This window comes from Ammospiza caudacuta, chromosome 1 (assembly GCF_027887145.1).
Source record: "Ammospiza caudacuta isolate bAmmCau1 chromosome 1, bAmmCau1.pri, whole genome shotgun sequence".
Lineage (NCBI taxonomy): Eukaryota > Metazoa > Chordata > Aves > Passeriformes > Passerellidae > Ammospiza > Ammospiza caudacuta.
Window position 1 is genome coordinate 84,351,187 of NC_080593.1, and position 23,166 is coordinate 84,374,352.

At 39.3% G+C, this 23,166-nt stretch overlaps 1 long non-coding RNA gene across 1 annotated transcript; it reads right to left on the reverse strand.

Moving 5' to 3' along the window:
- Positions 1-2,751: 2,751 nt before the first annotated feature.
- On the reverse strand, positions 2,752-3,567 carry LOC131567353 (uncharacterized). Its single transcript, XR_009275639.1, has 2 exons — positions 3,501-3,567; positions 2,752-3,194 (listed from the first exon to the last, which is right to left on the reverse strand). It is a non-coding gene; the product is annotated as an uncharacterized LOC131567353 (long non-coding RNA).
- Positions 3,568-23,166: the final 19,599 nt, after the last annotated feature.

Here is a 23,166-nt window from a genome sequence, read left to right on the forward strand (position 1 = left end):
CGGTGTTTCTGTTCATCTCAAAGACCAGTGGGCTACACAGAAAAAACTGTCATGTACTGTACCTGTACTGATACACTTCCAAAGAACCAACTAAATGGCTCCCTATTGACCCTTGTAGACAGTAGTTTTCTGATGGTTACCAAAGACTTTCTGTCCTCGGCTCCAAGTGTGTCTTTGTGACACAACTGCATTTCAAACACATTAAGTTTATTTTGAGCCCCATCTGCTGCTTGTTAGATGTGTCTGTAGGGGTTGCAGAAGTGTCTCCCTGTGACAGTTTAGGAATATCTGCTCTGTTCTCTTTAGCAGATGGTCATGTGAGTGTCAAAAGTTTTATTAAAGTGATGTCACATAAACTACTCACTTTATCAGAGCAAACTGGTATGAAAGTTTTCAATTAGCAGAGATGAAGAAAACCTGCTCTTCAGAAGTCCAGCAATTATGCAAGAATTCTGGTTTGTAAAAGCAGTTGTGAATGTAAATACGTTATTAAACTCTGATCGTGACTATTTAATGAATTGCAAATATTTAGCGACGGCATAAACAGAAAACAGGTGTTCCCTGCTGCCAAGACTTCATTTCCCACTTTCCTGAATCCTGTTTTATTTGCTTTATGGTTATTATAATGGCTGCCACCGAGCGCTGCCACTTCAGTGTGCTAACCGTGACTCACAGAAGTGCCTCATAAATTACATCAATGGGAAAGCAGATGAGCACATGAAGAGGAGGTGCAAAACTCATTAGTCATGCAGTCTCCTTTTCTGGGGACTGAATTGCCTGACAGAAAAGCATTGTGAGCGCCTCGTGCATCTGTCAAGTCCACCAGATGCCAATCTTACTCTTGCAGTTTTTCTGAGCGCTATGAATCGATATGCATTATTCAGTATTGTAAAACAGGACCTCAATTAAGCGGCCGACTAAAGCAGAGGGAAAGAGGTAATCACCCAACACACAGTGAGTTTCTTCAGATAAAGGGAATAACAGATTATTGCTACTTGAAGCAATATCTAGATCACAGTCCTTTTATTTCTTTTTTCACATATTGTCTTGCACGGTGATTCAGTGAGGACAGGTATTCTGGAACAACAGAATGAAATGAAGAATCTGTGAGCTAGACATTGATTTTGATCAATCTGCACAAAATGAAGTGCCTCAGTGTACTAGATCAAAATCAGAAAAGGACACAGTATCATACTCTGTCTGTATTTTTAGGGATGAGCCAACATCTTCATTATAACCCGTGTGATTTTGGGGATTTATAGCATACCTATAATACTTTGCCTAAGACCTTCAAAAGCTTTCCAGGATTTTTTTTTCTTGGTTTATTTTCACAGAAGGATCCTAGTGCATTTATACAGGAGCACAACATATTTAAAAAAAATAAAAGGTACAATTTTTAAAATCTCAGCAGCTGCAAAGGTTTTTTTCTTTGTGAAAGGTTCTCACTAAGCTTGACAGCAGAAAGGACTGCAATCTACTACAGCCATTTTCATGGACTGATCTGTCAGTCAGATCAAGCTCCCATTTAGTGATCAAGTGAAAATGAAACTTGAAGGCTTTACCAACAGTAGCAAATGTCAAATTGAATCCACACTATCCCTTAGCCTGAAAAAAAGGGCTTAAGAGACCACTTACAACAACCTGGAGAAATAAAATAATGATCATGAAAGCTTTAAAAGAGCAGTAGATAGAGTATAGAAAAAAACCTCACAAACAGAGCTGAGCCCCATGAGGAGGCACAACACAGAGGTTTGTTAATCCTGAAAATGTTTGTCTCTCTGAACAGAGTGCAGTGTAGGATTCCCAGAAAAAGACTAAAAATTATGACCTTTTTTTCTGTATGAGGATGTATTGAGTCAGAACTGTGCTTAATATGTCCAAATCATCTTATATTATAACCCAATATAAACCTGCCTCTCCTTCTCCCAGCTCTTCTCTGCACTCAGAACAAACACAAATATAAACATGCTGAATCTGGTACCTGCAGCAGGTCCCTGAATCCAGTCCCTGCAGAAGCTTCAGGACTTCTCTGGTGCCAATTTATCCAGTTATCTGACTCTGTTGTGTGGCTGGCAAGTTTGTCCTGCTTACAGCTAACAGGCATATGTCAGTATTTCCTGGCAATAGGGCAGATGTACCCAAAAGGACAAAGCCATTTGAGTCTACTTTTAAGCATTCACTGTTTGGGTGAAGCTCTAAATGGACTGCAGCGCTTGGGCAGAGCAGGAAAAGAGGGAAATAATAAATGGTGCTTGTTTGTGGCACTTTTTAACTCTCCTGTTTTTACTTTACTTTGTTTTTGCCTCTTGTGCTTCAGTTTGTTTCTGTAACTCAAGAACAGAATGTGCACTGAAACTTTTGCACGTCAATTTCTCTATGTAAACCAACCTATTCTTGCATTCATTTCAGTTTTTTTTCCTCTTTAATGAGGATAGTAATTTATCTCCAAACTTTGCCATGATTCTACTCTTCATTGTAAGAAGTATTATATAAAAAAATCAGTGGTTGACCTGCACACACCTGCTTGTGCCATTAGGAGCACTCAAGAGAAATGTACCAGTAAAATAGAGTATTGATCAAGGTAATTTTACTATCACAATAATAATGATACTAAGAAAAATCCTGTTCACCAGCAGGGGACTTCCTTATTAATAGTCCACATGGCATATGCATATTCTGCATTATGAGACTGCTTTTGCCAAATTGGTATGTTGACTGCTTTATATGCCACAACAATTAATAATATACAGATTTACAACTGCCATCTTTAGGAGCTAAAATTGTAAAGTAAACATAGCTGCCAGCTAAAATGCTGTCTTGGGAGGTGGGATGTGTTACTGTGAAAATGTTCATATTATATGTTGCTTACAGCCCTTTTATGAAAAATACTCCTCCTTGTGGAAACTGAAACTTGTAAGGAGTTTTCAATGACTAAAGTAAGCTGCAGAAAGAGCATTGCTGTAAACAGATAAATTTCTGCTTTCACAGCATTAAACAATGTGAAAGCTTGATAAACACATGCACTTCAGGAGAGCTCAAATCTGGGGGAACTGGGAGAAAAGCAATGGGCTGGAGCCTGCCAAGTCCAAAAGCATCTTGGACTGCTTTAGGAGAAGCAGTCAAGAGAGATGATCCTTCTCTTCTGCTTGGCACTGGTGAGACATTTCTGGACTGCTGTGTTCATCTCCAGGCTCCTGAGGACAAAAAGAGATGCAAACTTATTGGACAAAGTCCAGCATGAGGTCATGGAGATGATCGAACACCATCAGCATGTGGGAAGGCTGATAGAGCTGGGGCTGCTCATCCTGGAGAGGAGAAGGCTCTGGGGAGTCCTTATAGCAGCCTCCCAGTAGCTGGAACTGCTTAAATGACTTGGCCTTCATCCATGACATTGTCCTTCATGTGTGCTTCAAATTTCCATTCATTTCCCCTCCCTGCCCTGTTGTCATCTTATCACAGGGGTTCAATACTGTTGTCTCCTTATTACAGAAGTTTCATACTTTCTTGGTGTTTTGCAGGGGCAGCACCTCCAAACACTAGCACCATCTTCTTCACAGAGCAGCCAACTGACCCCAGTTCCCCCTCAACCCGCCACCCCACTCTTTTATAGCACTCTTCTTCTCATTGGTTACAGCTGTGGCCTGTTAAAGTCAGGCCTGTTCCTAATCTTTGATAATTGGCCCAGCTGCAACCCCTTAGGGGTAAGATTACTTTCTACACTATCTTTATTTTTCTTATATTCTATCCCCCTACACTGCCAACCTGGTTTGGGTAAGTGGAGCTGAGCAAGGCTGGCTCCATACAGCTGAGAGCAAGAGGATGGTTCCCTGAACCACATGGTCTTTGTAGACCAAAAGCCAAGTCATGGCCCCAGGATACAGTTATTAGGTGTCATGGGTTTTTCATTCAAAGCCTTTGGGACACCCTGAAGGATTCTGTCCCAGCCCACCAGATGGTTGTTTCTGTAACATTGGTATAATGTGTGCCCATGTGCTCTGGGCCATGGGTCCTTGTGTCAAGATGGTTGAGTTTGGCAGAAAGAGCCAGTTCTGCCATCCTCTTACCCATATTTCCCATTTCAATTGGTGATGCAGTGGAACTGCATTTACGTTTTTTGCAGAGTAAACTAGTTGGACTTACTCTGAGGTGGGGCTCAGAAAAAAATTAAACCTACATGTGGGTATGTATTTTGAACAACCAGGGCACCAGGGAACTGGCATGTAACATGAACATGTAGCTTAAACTACTTGATAGAACAGATGTACCCAGATGTTTTTTATTATCTAGAGTCATAATTTGACATATGCTGGACCAGAGATTTGGATTCAGTAATAAAAGAAATTTCAGAAACACCATGAAAGTGGTTGATAATTTTGCTGATAGAGCAAATCTCTTTAGCACAGAGTATTTGAGCAATGGGTAGCACATTTGCCTCAGTGAAGTTGTCATTTCTGACAGTCTTTCAATGGCTGATGTATAGAGAGAAGCAGCAAAGTAAATATTTAAATGCATGTAAGAAGTCAGCCACTTTTTATACAAAATGTGAAAGAAAACCTCAGACTATGCACTTCAAGTCAAGCACAGGTTCCCTCAAATCTATTAAGAAAAGCACAAACTAAGTCTAAAGCTGTTCAGATTTCTCTTTGGCTGTAGACTTCTGTCTCCATGCTGTCACTTGTTTCTCCAGCATGCCACACCATAAGCACACCCAGTTCTTCCCTAGGGAAGGAACAATCTCCAACTCCTACCAGGAAATCCTTGCACTATAAGATGATAGCCAAAAACCAAGGTCACACTAAAAATCTAGATATTGTCATATCTTCTCCAAAAGGACAATCCAGGTACGCACACAGCTCATTTCATGTGTTACAAAACATGTCTGAAACTTGCTCAGAGTAAGTTCTCTCTTTTTTTTTTTTGAAGATTGGATTGAGTTTCTTTAGTTTTGGGTTGGTTTTGGTGTGGTTTTCTCTTTTTTTTCCCCTCGGCTGTTTTCCTGAAGAAAGGAGCAGTGAGTACTGCACTAGGCTTCGCACACATTTCCAGTGAGGTATTTCTTATAGCTAAATATCTGACATAATTTTGCTTGGACAATCAGCACAGGTAAAGTTGTTTACAAAAGTTGTTTATGGTTATCGTTATGTTTATGGTATATTTATGGTTGTTTATGTATATGGTTATGAATTATCTCTCCCCAAATACATGAATTTTCATTGTCAGCAAAATAATTGCAGTCCAGTTTGTGTTCTCATGAGACCTAACTTTAGAGTTAAAAAGATCTTTGGATATTTTTGGTAGGGTTTATTTTAAAAAAGGTGCAACAGATCTACCCCAAGTGATGGTACCCCATAACTAAAGGAAGTTTTTTTGTAACAGGAGCTCAGAGACCTCAGGGCATGCAAAGAAAACCAGACTAGATCTGCATCCAGGGGCTGGTGAATGAGTTCTAAGAGGAAGGATATGAGCATTTTAGAAAGCATGTCGTGCAGAGAGGGGACTGAGAAAATAAGTTAGGCCAGGAAAAAATGGGAAAATACCCATTATTTATCCATTGCAAAAGAAAAGCAGTGATTACTGCAATAGATGAAAGCAATAGAAAGGTGGATAAAATTGCTTGGCTTTCCGTGTTAAAAAAGAAAGAAATAGAAAAGCTTAGCAAGATAGAAATGTAAGACTGGTAAATGCCATCCTTGATGATAACAGTTATGGTAAACATCTGTATTCCATAAATATGAATATGTTGATAAAATAATTCTGCATACCTATAGTGATATGAGCTTCCTATTTTGTTGTCTAAGCATTATCTCTCCATCAGCAAACATATGTAGGGGAGAAGAAAATGAGTTTGGAAGGTGATATCCAAGTAGATGGTTCTGTGGTGGATATGCTTTACCCAGTTTAGTTTTCATTTACTGAATGAATAACAATGCATTTGCTGTACCTGCAGCACTAAATTAAGGACATAATCATTCCAAGCTGTTAACCTACTTTCAGTCTTTGCAGAAGTCTGAGATCCTTGTAGTGTTCCTGGGAACCAAAAGGTTCAGTGTGCTGAAATGAGAAGGAACATTCTTACAAGCTACTGAAATCCAGACACTGTCTATATGGAGGTTAAATACCAAATATATGTGTATATATATATAACCTCCAAAGCTTGAACCGCTGTTTCTCACCTATGTCCTTCCTTGGGTCCAATCACTGCTGTTCCCATTTGCCAATTGTTAGAGATTTCAAGTGTTTTCCAGGTTTCTGTCAGTCATTTGTGAACCAAGACGCAACACATGTATTTTCTTTCCAGCTTATGGCTTCTTATCACAACCAGTAAAGAGCATGTGAGATATGGAATCCTACCAGAAGTTAGGGAAACCAGCAGGAATTTTTGTCCACGAATTTCCTGCGTCTAATTGCAGCACAGAGGCAAGTAACCTACACTCACATCAGGAAATGTGAAGGGAAGGTGCTCATACACCAGAATACTAGAGCAGCCTGACAGCCTCCAGTGGCTGACCAGAGAGAGTCACTGAAGGGAGCCAGCAAAGTAGATACAGAGTAGATACAGACTGCATTTCACGTTCTTCAACAATTATAGGTTATTAGTATCAAAAGTGAGAAGAAAATTATGGTTAATTTCATAAAAAGCCCTATTATGGAGATAAGAGGAAGCTCTGAGGTATTAATAGATTGTGACACACTGAAGTTGTAGCAACAGTTTTTGATAAGCTCAAACTCAATTGCCAGCATGTGGACCCATCTCATATTCTTCCTGTTTATTAAATCTTTTCTGTAAAGAAATAATGCCAGGATAGTGCCAGCCTTAAACCGCTCCCTTTCATTGATGTCATTTGCTGTCAGAAAGGACCTGGGGATTTTCAGGAACACAACATGGTGAGTCAACCCTGCAGCCCTGTGATAAAGCACAAAGAATACTGAAACTGCATAAGCAGGAGTGAAGCCAGAAGGTAGAGAAGTTTTCCCCTCTCTGTTCAACACTGGTGAAATTGTATCAAGACAACTGTGCCCAGTTTTGCCACTCCATTGATATTTATTGGAAGGATAAGAGAAGGATCCTGTTGCTTTCCTTGACTACTAAAAGAGAAGGTTTAGAAAAGATAGAGAGAGATGCTTTTTAGGGATAAAAATGATAGGGTGAGAGGAAATGGACAGACATTGCAAAGTGTGAAATTCTAATTAATTGTTAGGGGAAAAAATTAATGAGATTGCTGAGAGACTTCATTAAATGTCACGCTTCAGGATTATTTAAAATGTAATTGCTCAATGCCCTGAATAATGGGATCTAAGTTGTGTCTGTTAAGAGGTAGAGTTTGAGCTAAAATGATCCTTATGGGTCCCTTCCAACATATAAAGTTCTCTAATCCTATGATCCTGCTGATGCCTGCAGAAAAAATGAAATCCTTTCTCATCTGAGCAGAGCCAGATTATTTAGAAATGTCTTTTTTTAAACAGTAGGTTAAATTCACCAGTGATATGGCTGCATCAAAGAATGGAATTGCATTGAATGTTCCTGATTTCTATGTAAACCAAGTATCAATTTTAAAAGAAGGTCAGTTTTATATTGGAAGAGTATCTGTCTAGGACAGTATGACATGACACAGTTTCTTATTTAGAGACAGTGTTTAAATCCTAGATATTTTAAATCCTGGGGGTTTTTTTTGGCCAACAAATGCTTAAATATATTTACAAAGTTGTGTTTAACCTGCTTTTGAATATAATTTTTTATGTTACTGCATTAAGTCTGGATTGTGATATCTCAGGGAATGCTTTCAGAATTCAGGATGCAGAGAGCCCTAATCTTCAACTAAGCTTAAGGCTCTGAAACAATAATATGCACATTTTTATCTCAATTGTTCTTCCATAATTTATAGTGAATGTAATTGGACTGAGACTCTCATAATAATGTGAACAGATGTCTTCACTTTTAATGTGTTGTTCCATATTAGATTCTATTTTTATTACAGTTGAAATGGGCCTTTAATGCACATCTTCTTCCTGTGAAGTATGAAACAATTTAGAAGTCCAGGAGCAGTGTCTAGCTGATGAAACAGATACAGATGGGAGACAAAAATTTGTATCATCCATCAAAGAGAAAAAACATAACTTTATGAATTAAGTGTTTTAGACTGGAGAGTGAAGATACAGCCTCAACATTTCTTGGACATTCCTACCAAAACAACAAAGGTTATTATTGTCCACTGGGTATTTCCCCTTGTCTGTCATAGACGCTTTAGTGAAAAGGATCAGACAAAAAGTCATTCAAAAATTTCAATAAGGTTTGGTCACACAACTTAACAAATTCAAAATTGCTTGTATCTATAGAGGAATACCTTAGGAATACCTTAGTCTATTTTAGAAGATGTCTGCAGAAGAGAAGGGCATAGAAGTACCCTCAGACTCTGCCTTCTGTAGGGATTAATGGATTTGCCTAACCCAGGCAGGATTTGGTACCTTCTCCCCACTTGATACTGCAGTTCATCTCAGTTGATTAGACTTCACTTGACATGTCCAGAGAGGCGTTCCATAGGCATTCTGCATCAGGTAGAAGGAGAACCCTGGATGCAGATGTATCATAGAATCACGGAACAGAATATGCTGAATCAGAAGGAACCCATCAGGATCATTAAATCAACTCTTGGCCCTGCACAGGACACCCCAAGAATCACACTGTGTGCCTAAGAGTGTTGTCCAATGTAGATCCTTTCCAAAGCAGTGCTGAGTGTGCTCCTCAGCTGTCCATAGCGCTGCCAAAAACCAGTGCACTCTTCATGTCCATGGGACACCACTGTACATCATTCCAGCTGGCAGATTCTGCAGATTTTGCGAGAGGGGAATTTACTGGCACACAGTGAGCTGCTGCCAGAAGGAAGGAAGGTCGTAAAACCATAATCAGGGGAAACCCTTTAGGTATTGTTTTCAGGGAGAGATGAAGTTCAACTTAATGACTTAAATTGCTCATCCAAAACGTGTTCCTACTTGTAGCACAGCAGAACTTTTCCACTTCCCTGAATTGTATCAGTCAGTGTCCCTGTTCTCTATTCCTGTACCTGCTATGCATCCCCAGAGGTGCCACAACAAATTGACATTGAAGAGATTGGGGCAGTTTGGAAGGAGAGTGAGAGGGCTAGAAGGAAGGAAGGCTGCTTGGGCAAGGTGCCCTAACTACTGCAAGCATGACAATGAATGGTGCTGATCTTGAGAAAGTGTAATGAGTGTCCATGTTGGGAGCCACCTCCAGGGCTCTGGACAGGTAATATACCTACCAGGAATGACAGATTCTCTTCTACTTCTCACTATACCTGTGATCTAGAAGAACATTGTACTTCTCGTTGCAGAAGTAGGTTAATCACAAATAAATCACAAGTATGTGATTCACACGGATGTTTTGAAAAGGTATTTATGAGAGTTTGTTCAGTGCTTTCAATCTGTGCAGTCAAAAATCTTGCTTTGATTCATTAACACTACAATTTAGTGGGAACAGGGAAGAAACATCTTGAGTAGTGTTGCCCTAGAGCTGGCAGAAGCTCTCATCAGTATCTATGAACAGATGGTGAACTCAATAAATAATATTAAAGCCATATCAAGAGAATGCCAGACTTTTAGGACAAGGATGATACACTCCCATGCTCTTTTTTCAGCTTTACTGTTTTGACTCCTTTCCTTTACTTTCATTTTCTCTCCCTCATGTTAGTTTTATTTGTTTATTTATTATATTTATTTCTCAGTCTTTTTTTCCTTTGCATATTTTTCCTTTTGGAGACAGGAGGAGGATGGTATGCCTTGATATAAATAAGTGAAAGGGCCAATAAAGACGATTGGGCCAATTAGATGAAAGGGCCAAATAGATGAAAGTATACTAATTTTTTTTAAATGAAGACAGTGGCAAATTACACATGCTTAGAGAATACTCTAATTTCTCCTCAAATGAAAGTTGTCTTTTCAAAAAAGAAGTTAGAATGCTATCTGAATGAGTGGTGGATAAAAATTATAGCAAAGCCCTGTGGCTGTTCGCAAACAACTGCTATTCCCAATTTACCACACTGGGAGCCCTTCCAAGTTGCTCCTGTGGATGGTTATTTCCCCCTGAGCTGCACAACAAGAAGAGAGGGTTAAACTGACTTTCCCCAAGTATCCTTGCCTTTCAGCAATATAAAGTCTGAAAGAGACTAGGCAACGACAATAAATCAGAAAGAGTGCAGCGTGTTTTGCCAAGTTTTGTTTGGCACATGAAGAACAACATCTCACACCAGGAAAAGAACAGGCACTCTAACCAATTGTTAAGCAACAAAGACTCTATGTGCAATCTTGTTTGGCTGTTCTTGTTACCCAGTATTGACATCCTGGAGAGATTTGAAAGCAGAGAGTCAAAATGATCTCAACTCTGAGAAGATACATGGCACAGTAAAGCAATAACAGCCAGTGTTTCTTGTTTAAAACCCATGAGTTTATTCTACAAGTAGTTAAAACTCATTAACACCAAAAAAGAGAAACATTAATAAGGATAAAGATGATGAAATCACAATAAAAGAAATTTAGATTGCAGTGCAGAAAACCTTTCTAGCAGTGGGATAAAGCATTGGCTGACAAAAATGTTTTAACTCTGATGGAATATGTATAAGAATATAACCAGACCTGCTTTTTTGGTTGGAAGGGTTCTAAAGACATTTAACTACATTATAGGACTATATTCAATTAGCCAAATTGATTTTTTGTGCACTCTCTTCAAGCAATGAACTGCAAAATACTCAATATTCCATCTCCTTTAATAAGGGTCTCTGTGCATTCTTATGTTTCTTCAAAATAACAGAATTACTTTCAGATAAAGAATGCCTGAGCTTACTTTTATTTTTTTCCCTCAAAAAGCAAAATAAAGACACTTAAAATAATAAATAGCAGAAAAGGAGGAAATAAAATCTGATATTTTTGTGCTTAACTTTGAATGCTGAAAACTGTGAATGAAGGATGGGATACCTGATGATAGAATCATCTACCATATACAGGGAAGTTACTAGAAACTAAATCAAACTGAACAGCCATCTGTCAGAAATATTTAGGCACATCATTGCTAAAAACCAATCTGATTTTTGTTTAATTTAGGGTATTTTAAAAATAATTAATTATCTGGTTTGTCTGTTTCCAATAATTTCTGAAACTATGGATAAGGTTTCACAGATTTTTAATATTTGGGGAGGGCATGTTGTATTAGATGAATATATATGAATTTTTATTTTAATGAACAGTATCAAATTTAACATTGTTATCTCCTTGTCCATAGTACAAAGCTTTTAAACTCTAATTAACCATCCTAAAGTTAAATGGGAGCTGAATGTGTTCAGCATTTCCCAGCATCAAAGCATAAGGTGAAATTCTTATGCTTTTCTGATTCTCAGTCCCATTGCATGAACAGATGGAAAATATTGCGTGCTTTTAAGAATTATCAACAAATCAAATCTATATTATATACTACTAAAGTATGAATGCACATTGTCCCAGCAGAATAAACAAAAATGTGCTTTTACCCTGCATACAGAATTTATTTTTAACATTCAGGCTACAAGATAAGCAAGAACACAATTACTGTAGAAATATGTCCTGACCAGAATGTTTAGTAATACAGTCTTGCAGTATTAATGATGTTCCAGGTGCATGTGTGCATTTTCATGCATGGTATGAAAAGCCACAGGTGTATTTTTGAAATCTTCATTCTTGCTTCACAGAATGGAAATTCAAATGCTCACACAGGTGAAAATTCTTATTATGGCCATAATCTGATTCATCTCGTTAAGATGCTACTTTAGCTGTAATAGCATTAATACCTTGCACCACTATTAGATTAACAGGAAAAGCAAGTTAAATGAAAATTTAATGTAATTAATATCAACAAAGCTGAGACCCAACCCCCATTGCTGAATTATCCAGATCAGCATAACTCCATTGATTATACCATCAGTTACAATCTCAGGACTAGGTCCTTCTTTTAACCTTGTGAACTTCTATTCTGGTAATTTTTCTGCTGGTTCATTTGCAGCATTCCTATCTTAAAGCTTAAAACAACTTTGTATCCCTGAACTGGTTTCATGTTACAATATATTGATCCTTCATGTATCCTGTAAGATGGAAATGGTAGAGAAATAATAAACTGGTGAATAGTATTTTTTCTACAGCTGAGTTATATTTTCTCTGTCCCTTTTGTATCCTTTCCTTATTATTTCTGCTGATTGTCTCTCTGCCTTTCATCTCCTGAAGCATTTAAAAATTATTTATTCTTAATTTTCATGCCTGGACAGTCCTAGGATACTTTTACATTTAATCCAGCAGTATTGATCATCCTCCCTTTTTCCTTATTACTGAAGGACTGTAATGGTCCTTGCTCTTGTTTCTTTTGCACCACCATTCAACCATTCTAGCTCTTTTCTGGACTTTGTGAAGTTCTCCCCAGTAAGTGGAATGTACTCTGGATTTCCAAGGTGATGGATGATCAGAATGCTCTCTCTGTTGCCTGGGTGAGTAGTTTATTTAATTGATAGCTTCTTTTTAAAAAAATAATACTAGACTCAGAGAAGGTTTTATGCTGGAAGCTCCTCTTGCAGTCACCTACTCCAAGCAGAGCTAACTGCAAAGGTAGATCAAGTTGGCCAAGGCCTCATTATGGGCACTTTTAAAATCTTCCAAGGATGGTGATTCTGTCACTTCTCTGGGCAGTGTCTAAACCTGCTTTAGTAAAGATTTCTTTGCCTCATTCAAAATGTCCCCTGCTACTGGCTGTGGCTGTTGTCTCCCATGCTTTGAGGAGCTCTCCAGTGTTGATGGTGTCTCTCCTGGAGCTGAATGGATGCAGGGCTGAATGGATGCAGGGGCTGTCTTTGCCGCTTCCATGCTCTGCCTGTGTTACGATCACTCTCACAGGATGACTCTGCAACTGTGATATCCTCAATCAGGTTCTCCTGCCCTGCTCAGAACCATGCCAACAGATACTGAGAGTATCTAAATGTTAGTCATTATCCATGCCATTTAAGGAGCTATATGGTCTACTACGTTTTTGGAGGGGACTAATGACCCTTAGTGTGCCTATGTCCATCACATTCAAATACTTTTATCCTCTCTCTAAGTAAGACAAGCCCACAGCTCTTAATATAGTTTCATTTCACAGAAAAAACACTAATTCCTTCAAAGTGACCTTTCCCCCCACCTATTTTTGAAAATGCAAGTGTATTTATTGCTGTATTGCAGGTGGTAAGAGTATCTGAAGAGAAGAACAACAGACCATATTCTAAATATCCAGAAATAAATAAGCTGGATCAATATACTGTAACAGATTGTTTTGCTCATTAGAAGGTAAAAATAAAAAGGAAACTTGTCAATCTACCAAAAATCTAGCCTTTCAATAAGGATATAATTGGAACAAGCTGTCAAAAACAACTTTGAAATTAAATTCACAGCAGCTGGTACTCAATACATTTCATGACAGGTCATAAAAGATAAAAATTTACCTCTACATGTTGCTTCTTTCATCTCTGTCAGATATTTCAAAATGTCCAGGATTTTTAAAGCAATATTAACTATTTCATGTTAGAATAACACACAAATTGTGCCTTTACCTTAATTGGAGGCTTTTCCTTTACAGGAAAACTTCACTGTAACCTTTGTTACTGTTAGTATTAATAATTTTCTAACCTATCCCTTACAGCCTTGACTAGTCCTTAGTTTTGTTGTAGCTTTATCTCTGTAGCAATAGATGATTTACTCCCTCCTCTGTAAATATTACCCAATATTTTCTCTCAATCAACAGACTGTGGATACCATCTTACGTGTGAATATTTCTTAGGCACCCAAACATGCAAATCCAGAGGTATTTAGAAAGACAGAGGATAGTCTTAACAGTTAAATCTGATCAAGATCGCTGCACTTCTGCTCTGCAGCTCACTATTAAAACAACCCAACTCACCTTTTTCATAATACCCTCATTGTAAAGGAACAATGAATGATTGTTTCTTTTCTACATTGAAAAGTGTCTGTTAGTTCCTATGCTTTCAGAAGCCCTCCCCTCCCTTCCAATTAGGATAAACTCCCTGGGTAACTAGTTTTCTGATTCAAGATAATCCATACATTCAGACAAAATCCTGTCCCAAGTGTGATATGTCTGCACTGCAAGGAACTATCAGTGATGATTGTAAAGCAGAGTGTCACCTCTGGCAGTGATTGCACATTCCTAGGCCATTGCTTGAACTTGGGAAGCTGGAGCTATAGAACAAAGAAGCCTTGCTCTCCGTGGGTAGTTGCCATGCACCTGTTAGAAGGTTCCTAGGAATCCAGATGATTAGTTGGTTTTCACACATTCCATTCTTCTGTCATCAAGACTGGTGAAAGATTAAAGCTTGCTGGTTACCTATTTTTGTATTCATTGTGTTTTGTATCCATCTCCACCTTGCCCTGCATCACCTTTACTGATACTTTTTGTCATTTGCAAAAAACTATAGTGGTGGGGATGATGTTTACAAAAGTAAAGGGATGAGAGCAAGCATCTGGGGACTGAGCTAGACCTCAAGAGATCCCTTTTAGCAAAACTTTTCCTACAATTTTAGGGAAATGTGCAAAACTATTTCAAGGACCAAACTCAGGTCCAGGGCTCCAGACTGAACTTGCTGCAAGCTGGCACTCACAATAGTTAGAGCTGTGTACTTTTAGGGCTGGCATGCTGCTGCCTTTTGTGTTTTCTTTAACTCCAGAATATGTTGACTCGTTGCTCCTCTCACTGCTTCCCTCATGTGTGAAAGAGAGAGAAGGAATGGGTAGGGTTGAAAAAATTCATTGCACCTGCACCCCTGCACTGCACTCTATTCTGTAGCCATGCCTAGGCATTCAGGTTCATAAGGGAAGGTGTAATCTCCAAGAATTGCTGTAGACCTGTAAGCCTTCAGTAAAATAGAATTCTTTCCAAGGGAACTGGGGTCCCACCATTCAAGATGGTTTTAAGAGCAAAATAGCAGAACCACAGTGCTGTTGGAAGTTTGAGGTCAATACAGCAAATATAATCTTGTGAAGTCACCATCGAGCTCTCTTAGCAGGATTAGTTTCACTAATAAAGGATCCTGAATTGATTAAATTAGCATTTTTTTTTCAAAATACAGAATACTCAAGAATTAAACAAATCTTTAGTCTTTATATTATGTTACAAGAATAAGACTGCATTTTATGGAATCAGAATTATTTAGGTTGGAAAGGACCTCTAACATCATGAAGTCCATGATTATCATAATTATCACACGATTCATCTAGCAGCTGGGTAACATTTTATGGGAAGGTCTGTTGCCTCAGTATTGAAAGTGAAATATGTTTTTCAGAGAACAAGTGCAATATTTAATTTTGGCCAGTTTCAGTTTATTAAATCTCTGTGCAACAGAATAAGATTTCCTCTTAGTTTTCCCCATAAGTCTCTTTAGAGCATTTTGCAGACTGACTTAGATATACGAAATTAAATACAAAGCTGTGTTCTTTTGACCTGAAATCTTTGACCTGTGAGATAAAGTGACATTGTTTCTGCTTGAGGACCAGTTCAGCTAATTGCTGAGTGATGGCTGTGACACAGCTGCTCCACGATTTTGTTCCCAAGGTAACTCTGCCATACAAAGTGATTCAGAATCAATCATTTGTTTTATAGGGAGACAGCAGGTGTTACGTGCTGCATATGGGGAAAATAGGCATCTTTACTGAGAGGGTCATCCTTTTATTAAAATATCCTTTCATCTCCCTTTGTGATGTAGAAGACACATTTTCAGTGTTACAGCTGAAAGAAACATAATGTTTTCAATAGGAAGCATACTCAGGAATTTCTCCTTTGCTTAACATGAGTTCCTTGGGACTAACATCAACATAAAAAGCTGTAATAATACAGCAAAGAAATACTTTTACATCTTCTCTCTTCAGCAAAACTACAGAGCCTTTCCCTGTGCCCCTCACCTAAAAGCATTGGTTCACAGCAGCAGTCAATAAGCTCCTTTATATTCACAACACACAGCAGAGACCATCTCATTAAATAGCAACGTTTGGCAGTAAGGACTGAGTTCATCCCCCAGCAAAGTCTGATGGATTTCTGTGTTTACAGTCAGAGATGCTGGACTGCATTTGCAGTGCTGGAATTGTTGCTGGGGAAAGCAAAAACTTCTACACAAGCAGTTACATATGTTTTCTTGTTCTTGAGACAACATCAGAAAAATAAAATGTAGAATTTGTTCCACTCCCTCTGAGTGAAAGAGGCCTAATTTTTCATGTGTTCAAAAAAGAAACAGCTTTAACAGAAACCCTAGTCCAGATCAGAATTTATTAGAATAAAATAAAGAAATACTACTGTCTGCAATGCATTGAAGTATCTGTAAAACTGAAACAAGGACATGGGTTTTGAATTGCTGATCACTTTTTGTAGTTGCACAAAACAATCTTTGATTTCCATCAGGTTCTACCTGGAGGCAAAGCCCCAGAATCTGCCCTGTTATTTCTAAGGAAAAACATAAAATTTTGAAGATGACACAAAAGAAGCTTTTCTGAGTTCGGTGAAAAGTGCATTTTTAAGAGCAGCACAAAGAGGTAATATTTTCTCATTTTCTAAATATTTTTTGGGTTTTGTTTCTTTGTTTAAGAATATAACAAAAGGTTTCTTCAATTGTATTAAACCAAGTTTTCTTAGCTAAGAGCTGTGAAGAAAATCTGTGATTGAATTCCAATAAATTGACTTTTCTATTAATGCTGGTTTCTTTTTAATCCAACCACAGACCAGCATTAGCATAAATTCTTGTGAAACAAGAGAAGATCCTGTCAGATTAATTTAAAGCTATGGGAAATCCCTTTTCAAGTTTATTATAATTTTACAAGTTTAAAACTCAGTGATTTTTTTTTTACTGTTGTATTGCTTGGAAATATTTTAATTTCAATAGCTTCCTTAACATTATTTTTTTCTTGAAGGGGTGTGGTGGATTACCCTTGGCCAACAGCCAAACTCCTTTTTTGCAAAAAACCTGCCTTAAACCAAAAGACTAAAGCATATACCTCTCCTCTATTCTGGACAGAGTTGTATGTTCAATTACTTTAGTCAATTTTTGTCTTGTTTTACTCACTTAGAGGCTTGCGTAAGAATTAAATAGTTGTTTTCTAGTCTCTTTTTTTTGTTTGTTTGGGTTTTCTTTGTTTTGTTGAGTTTTCTTGTTTGTTTGTTTTTTGGGTTTTGTGGGGTTTGTTTTTTTTTGTTTTGTTTTGGGTTTTTTTGTTTTGTTTTGTTTTTTTTAGTGTTGTCTGTATGATCCTGACTATATTTTGGTTATGGTGCAGAGGTCTGAAGATGCATTGCATCTGTCTTTTGAACTATTAGAACATGAAGCATAGGCAAATCAAAGATGTGGGTTAAGTGAAATTCAGTAAAGAACTGCATTTCTATGATAAATCAACAGCCTGGATGGAAAAATGAAACAATTTTTTGATTGGAAAAATAAGTGGTGGCTGACTTTTGCCCTCTTGCCATTATAGGGCTCATCACATAGAGATTAAACCTCTTATTCTGCAAAGCCATTGTATGATTTAAGTATATCAGTTATCAAATCAGGAGTTCAAAGTGCATTCTTTAAAAACATGCCCCTCAGTACAGACTGAAACCTATTGAGCTGCACACATTAGGGATGGCTTAAATAAATCTGTAGAGGTGTTGCTACATAAATGGAACTCTGATTGACTGAGGTTTGTGACGGGGGTAGACAAAGCCTGTTACCATTACACTTCTCCCCACAAAGCAGGCTAAATTTTAAAAATAAGGAAGATGCACTTTTCAGCGCATTTTTATAGCTCCTTATTTCCTATTTCTTGAAAAGGACAACATTTTAATGTAATTTACAAGTTCTAGAATGTATTGATTCCTGAAAATTCAATTTCTTAAAGAAAAAAAACCCACAACAATGCTAGTGGTATAGAAGCATTGATACTGCCATTATAATCTCTTCAGAATCCCTGGTATAAGGAACACATTTTCTAAATGTGCCACTCACAAGAGACATCAATTCTTTGAATCTCCTGATGGTTTAAAATGCCTGACTATAATATTGTGCTGCCTTTTTTATCTCCAAATTACTTGTGTAGGTCCTACTGATAATTTCCATGGCTTTTCTGCATTTAATTTTCCCCTCTCATATGTATTTGCTTTTTTATTTCTAGTAAATCTCACCTGTCCTGATTCTGCATGGCAAGAGCCAGTGGTTCTAGAGATTTCTTAATGACTTCCCTCTGCCTATGCCCTTCTTTACTGATGTTGACAGGATGCTTGTAGGTATTTTAAAAATAAGTTGTTTCTTTTTAAAAATGATTTTTAAATTTTTTTCAGGTAAAATATTTTGTTCTCAAATATTTGTTCTTACAATAAGATCTATTTTCATTCTTTCCTAGAAAAGAATCACAAAGTCAAGCCGTTCTATTAGACATAGTGATAAATTAATGGTAACCTTACATGTTTCAGACATCATAGGTGCACATAATAGTAACTGTAGTAGTAATATTCTCCTAAATAAGATAACAGCCTTGAGAAATTGCTGCTCATGAGCAAGCAATTTGAGCCTTATGTTTTTTTGTGTTTTGCTTTTTTTTCCCCCTTTCATTTATGGAACATATTTCTTTTTACAAAGCTGATGAAAACTGAAATGTGGGCAATTTTCTGTGATGTGCTGAATCTTTTTAAAGATTGATGACCAGATGTGCAAATGGTCATGGATGGCTATAAAAAGCAGGAATAAAACAACAAATGTGTCTGTCTGATCAGCTATGTGGAAATTAAAATGCCATCACCCTATGCAATGTCAATTGCATTATTTTGATCAAGCCATCACTACACCACCAGATTGAAAAAGAAATTACAGTATCTTCAATTAAATTGAATTTCCATATATGCCTGCTGCAAAGACTGCTCCTCTTTTCTTTTCTTTTGCTGCTTCTGGCTTCCTTGCTCCAAAACAAATATCTGATTTCGTGCTTGGCCCTCTCATTTTACCCTTATCTCTTTCTCTGCTCTCTCCTTGTCTTTGTTTAACAAAAAAAGCCAAGCAAATCAATGCATTGATTTTCTGCAAAAGGCTGTGTTTCTACCTGATGCTTCAGATGCTTTTGAAATGAGAACTGTAGTACTTTACTTTTTATGTAAATAAATTTTAGCAGTCTCTGATGGCCTTAACTGTAAGGCAAAGCAAGCAGCATATCCTTTTCTCACTGGGGGATAAGGTTATGTAAGGTCATAGGGATATCCCTTGAGCCAGCAACCTCAGCACCTGTGGGTGCATCCCATCAGGTCACACAGACCCAGTCCAGTTTCTTTAAACAATCCCTAATTTAATAACTCAAATGATGGTGAAGTCTTTCTTGCCCTAGCCTGTTCCACTGCTCCAGGGGCCTGGAGCCCTCCTGGAGGCTGGTCTTGCTGGTAAAATCTGAGCCAAGATGCACTGAGCACTATGCTCTTTCCTGACTTGCCCCATGCAGCACTGGGCCTTGTTTTCCTACCTCTCCTGTTTGTTGGTGGTGCATCAGTAGAAGCTCTTCTTGTTTTCCTACATGTCCCTCACCAGATTTAACATGAGATGGGTTTTGGCTTCCCCAGCCCCACCCTTGTGGGCTCAGACTGTGTCTCCTCTGGTTGATATCTCCCTGCTTACACTTCTTGTACACTTTTTTAGTTGTGCCTTCAGTCAGGAACTCCTTGATCCTGTTTTAGTCAGAAGCTACTGAAAGTTGCTGGCTACTTTTTCTTGAATTTCTACATGTCAGGATGAATTATTCTTGAGCTTGAAGCCAAGAGTTGGTATTCAGCAATTTGTCTTGTTCCTTCTCACAACCCTGAACTCCACCATCTCACAGTCATGGCAGCTAAGGCTGTCCCTGGTCTCCAAATCCACAAGACTGTGAAGCTTTCAAAAGCCTGAAAGGCTCTGACTGCTCCTCCTGTGGAAGAGAAAGGTGTAAATGCTGGTACAAATGGGCCATACACAAGCAAGGGCCTAATGCGTTTTCCAATTACTGTAAATCATGTTTTTACTCTTTATCAGTCTTGAGATGCTATCACTTTTGGGACATGCTAAGTAGATCTAATCTTCAAGAAAATGACAAGTTGTCTTTATTGCAGACAAGTGTTCTGGCTGCCTAATTAGAACCAAAAATCAATTTCATTTATGTACTTGCTATAAGATGTGCTAATATTTTGTTTTTCATTGTGCTGATAAGATGTGCTTGGGTGTGTTAGTGAGAGCTACATTTTGTTCGTCCTCATTTGTGTTTATTTGACCGAGTTCAGAGTTCAGCTTTAAAGCTTATTGCTATTGCATTAAGAATGTTTTGCCCCAAAAGATACAATGACAAAATCATTGTGCCAAATCCAATTAGCAAAGATTTTTTGATGAATTAACCTTGTCACAGCATAATATATACACTGCACCTGCTGTTCTGCTTTAGAGCCAGACTTCAGCCCTCCTACAGTTAAGTCCTTGGTTGTTTTGCTGATCCCTTTCAGCTCACTTTTTTCCTCCTTGTGTTCAGACGTCACTACCTCCAGATGTCCAAGATTTTCTGCCTCATTTATATGTATGATTTCCCTCTTCAGTTTGTTCTTTCATCATTCTCAGTACTCTCTTGTTGCAAAAGTCTGCAGCAGATGTTTGATTTTTTTGCTTGTACCTTGCCTTATCTCCAAGGAGGCTTGCAGACAGGAAGGCAAGGCTGATCACTGGAGTCCATGAATAGCCAAATGAGAAGGTTATTAAACAATCTACCTGGGGAAATAGCATTAACAATTTCTAATTTATGTGCTTAAGGGAATCTGACCCCACGGTAGCATGAACCTCCATTTTGGCAGATGGAAAAGGGGCATTCTGGTTTGATGGGAAGTCATGTTCCCCCCACTTCTGGCAGTTCCCTGTGAAGAGAAAGTGCAGGAGAGGGAAGAAGTTTGCCTTTGCTATGTTTCCCTCCCTGTTTGGAGGGACCCAGTGTGACAGTATGAGGAGTACAGACTGTGAGCCAGTGTCAGGGTTAATTTTAGAGCTCCACAAGGGGCTCCAGGCAGACTGGGGACCTGAATGGCTGATCCAGTGTAACCAGTCATGGCTGACCCCACTCTGCTAATCACAGAATATTTGGCTGTGACATTGTACCCTGCCTCTGGGAACTGAGACCCTACAAAACCTCCTACCTTCCTCAGCTTCCATGATCTTTAGCTAGAATCCTGGCCTGCAGCATCACAGGCTGCCTCTTTGGGGCCATTCCTGGATGGTCTATTTTTCCTGCTGGATTAGACACAGACCTCCTGCTTCATCACCACCACCCGCAGCATCTGCCTTGAGAACAGAGGCAGGTATGAGGAGTATCCTTCTCCCTCTGACTGGTAAGGGAAGGAAAATGAAAAAACTTGGACTTTTGCTGGAATCAGATGTTTCATGGTACTGGGCAGCAAACACAGAGATCTGCACTGTGGGCCATCTGTCACCTCTTCAGCTGACAGCCTGACTTGAAAACAAACCAAAGGATCAGCCACTGGAGAGCAGGCTTGCATGGCCAGCATCCCTGTCAGATGGACTGCTGTCTTTCAAGTACAAGGAAGATGGATGCAGCTAGCACAGCTGGGCACACACACTTCCTGACAAGGATCAGCTCTGGAGCAATATTCCTGTGGTGTTCAGAAAGCCCAACTCCTCCTCTTGCTCCCAATGTCTCTCCTCCAGGCACCGACACTGGCTGGCCAGAATTACCTGAGCAGAGCCCAGTGGGCCTGACACACCAATGAGATGAAAGGACAGGGGTAGTACCTCCTCTACCTGCCTGGGAAAGGAAAAAGGAATCATGGCCTTAAATGGCAGGAGGAGAAATCTTTCTACAATAACTAGGGGGGAAAAAATATCACTTTCCAGCATTTTGGGCTTCTCTTGGGGCCCAGCATAATGCCCAGACTCTCCATTGGGATGAGATGAAGAACTCTGATGTTGGAGTCCTAGGGAGGGCAGCCAGTGGCCACCACTGCACCCCTTGCTGGTCCTCTCCTGGGTGTGCCCAGACACCAGCACTGAAGCACTGAATAAACATGCCCACAGCAAATGGGTACCACCTTCCCCCATGTGCATGACACCCTCTATTCTGGCATCCGTGCTGTAAACACTCCTGCTCCCAAGATGTCTCCCTGACTGCAGAGCCCTGCACAGCATGCACCAGGTTTGCTGTGAGGTGGTGGGGGCAGTGCAGCCTGCACAGTGTGCTCAGTGACCAGGAGCATCCCTGACCAGCAGTGGGCAGGCAGGGCTGCTAGAGAGCTGATGAGGGCACTGAATGGTGAAGTGGAAGGTGCTCCATTCCTTGAGGTGGCAAGGGAGGAGGCAGAGGAACCTGCAGTGCAGTCGTGGCTAACAAGGTGTGGGCAGAGAGCTGTTGCCATGACCACTGCTTCACCTCACTGGTATTGTGCAAATCCAGCAGCATTTGTTGCTTTCTAGAGAACCTTTCTGAGGTCAGCAAGTATGATACTCCATCCTCTTCCAGGGCAGGGAAGCAGAATCCTTTGGGTGCTGTGCCTGCAAAGCTTGATCTGTTTGGGAGATGCATGTACCTGACCAAATTGTTCTGTAATAGTAGTGTGCATGCATGAGGAGGGGCTGTGGGACCCTTGGTATGACATAGCTGGTTGCTATGCAGCTGCCTGCCTCTGCAGCTCCTGCTTTTACTGCTGCAGTTGCTATAGGAGACTATCTGATGAAGTGATGAAAGATTTCTCCCCTCACTCTCGATGGCATATTGCCCAGCTTTGTGTACACTGCATACCAAGCACCCGATCCCTGCAAAAATCTATCCCTGTTTTCTTCCTTCTCCCCTGGCTGGAAACCATGGAAACCAAGTTGACTTGATTCTGCCGTGGATAAAGAATAGAGAGGTAACCCAGAGATGAGGGCCTTGTCAGCACCACTGAGCTATCCCCACTCTTTGCCCATAGGAAAGAATTAAGGTTTTATTTAATCAGAGGTGAAACTCAATGACACTAGTGTTTAATTTAAGATACTGCTTTCAAATATTCTTTGACATGTTACTAGTTTCTGTATACTCCCTTCCCTCATATCAGGCATCCCTAGCCATAAGGGAAAAGTACATAGACTAGGA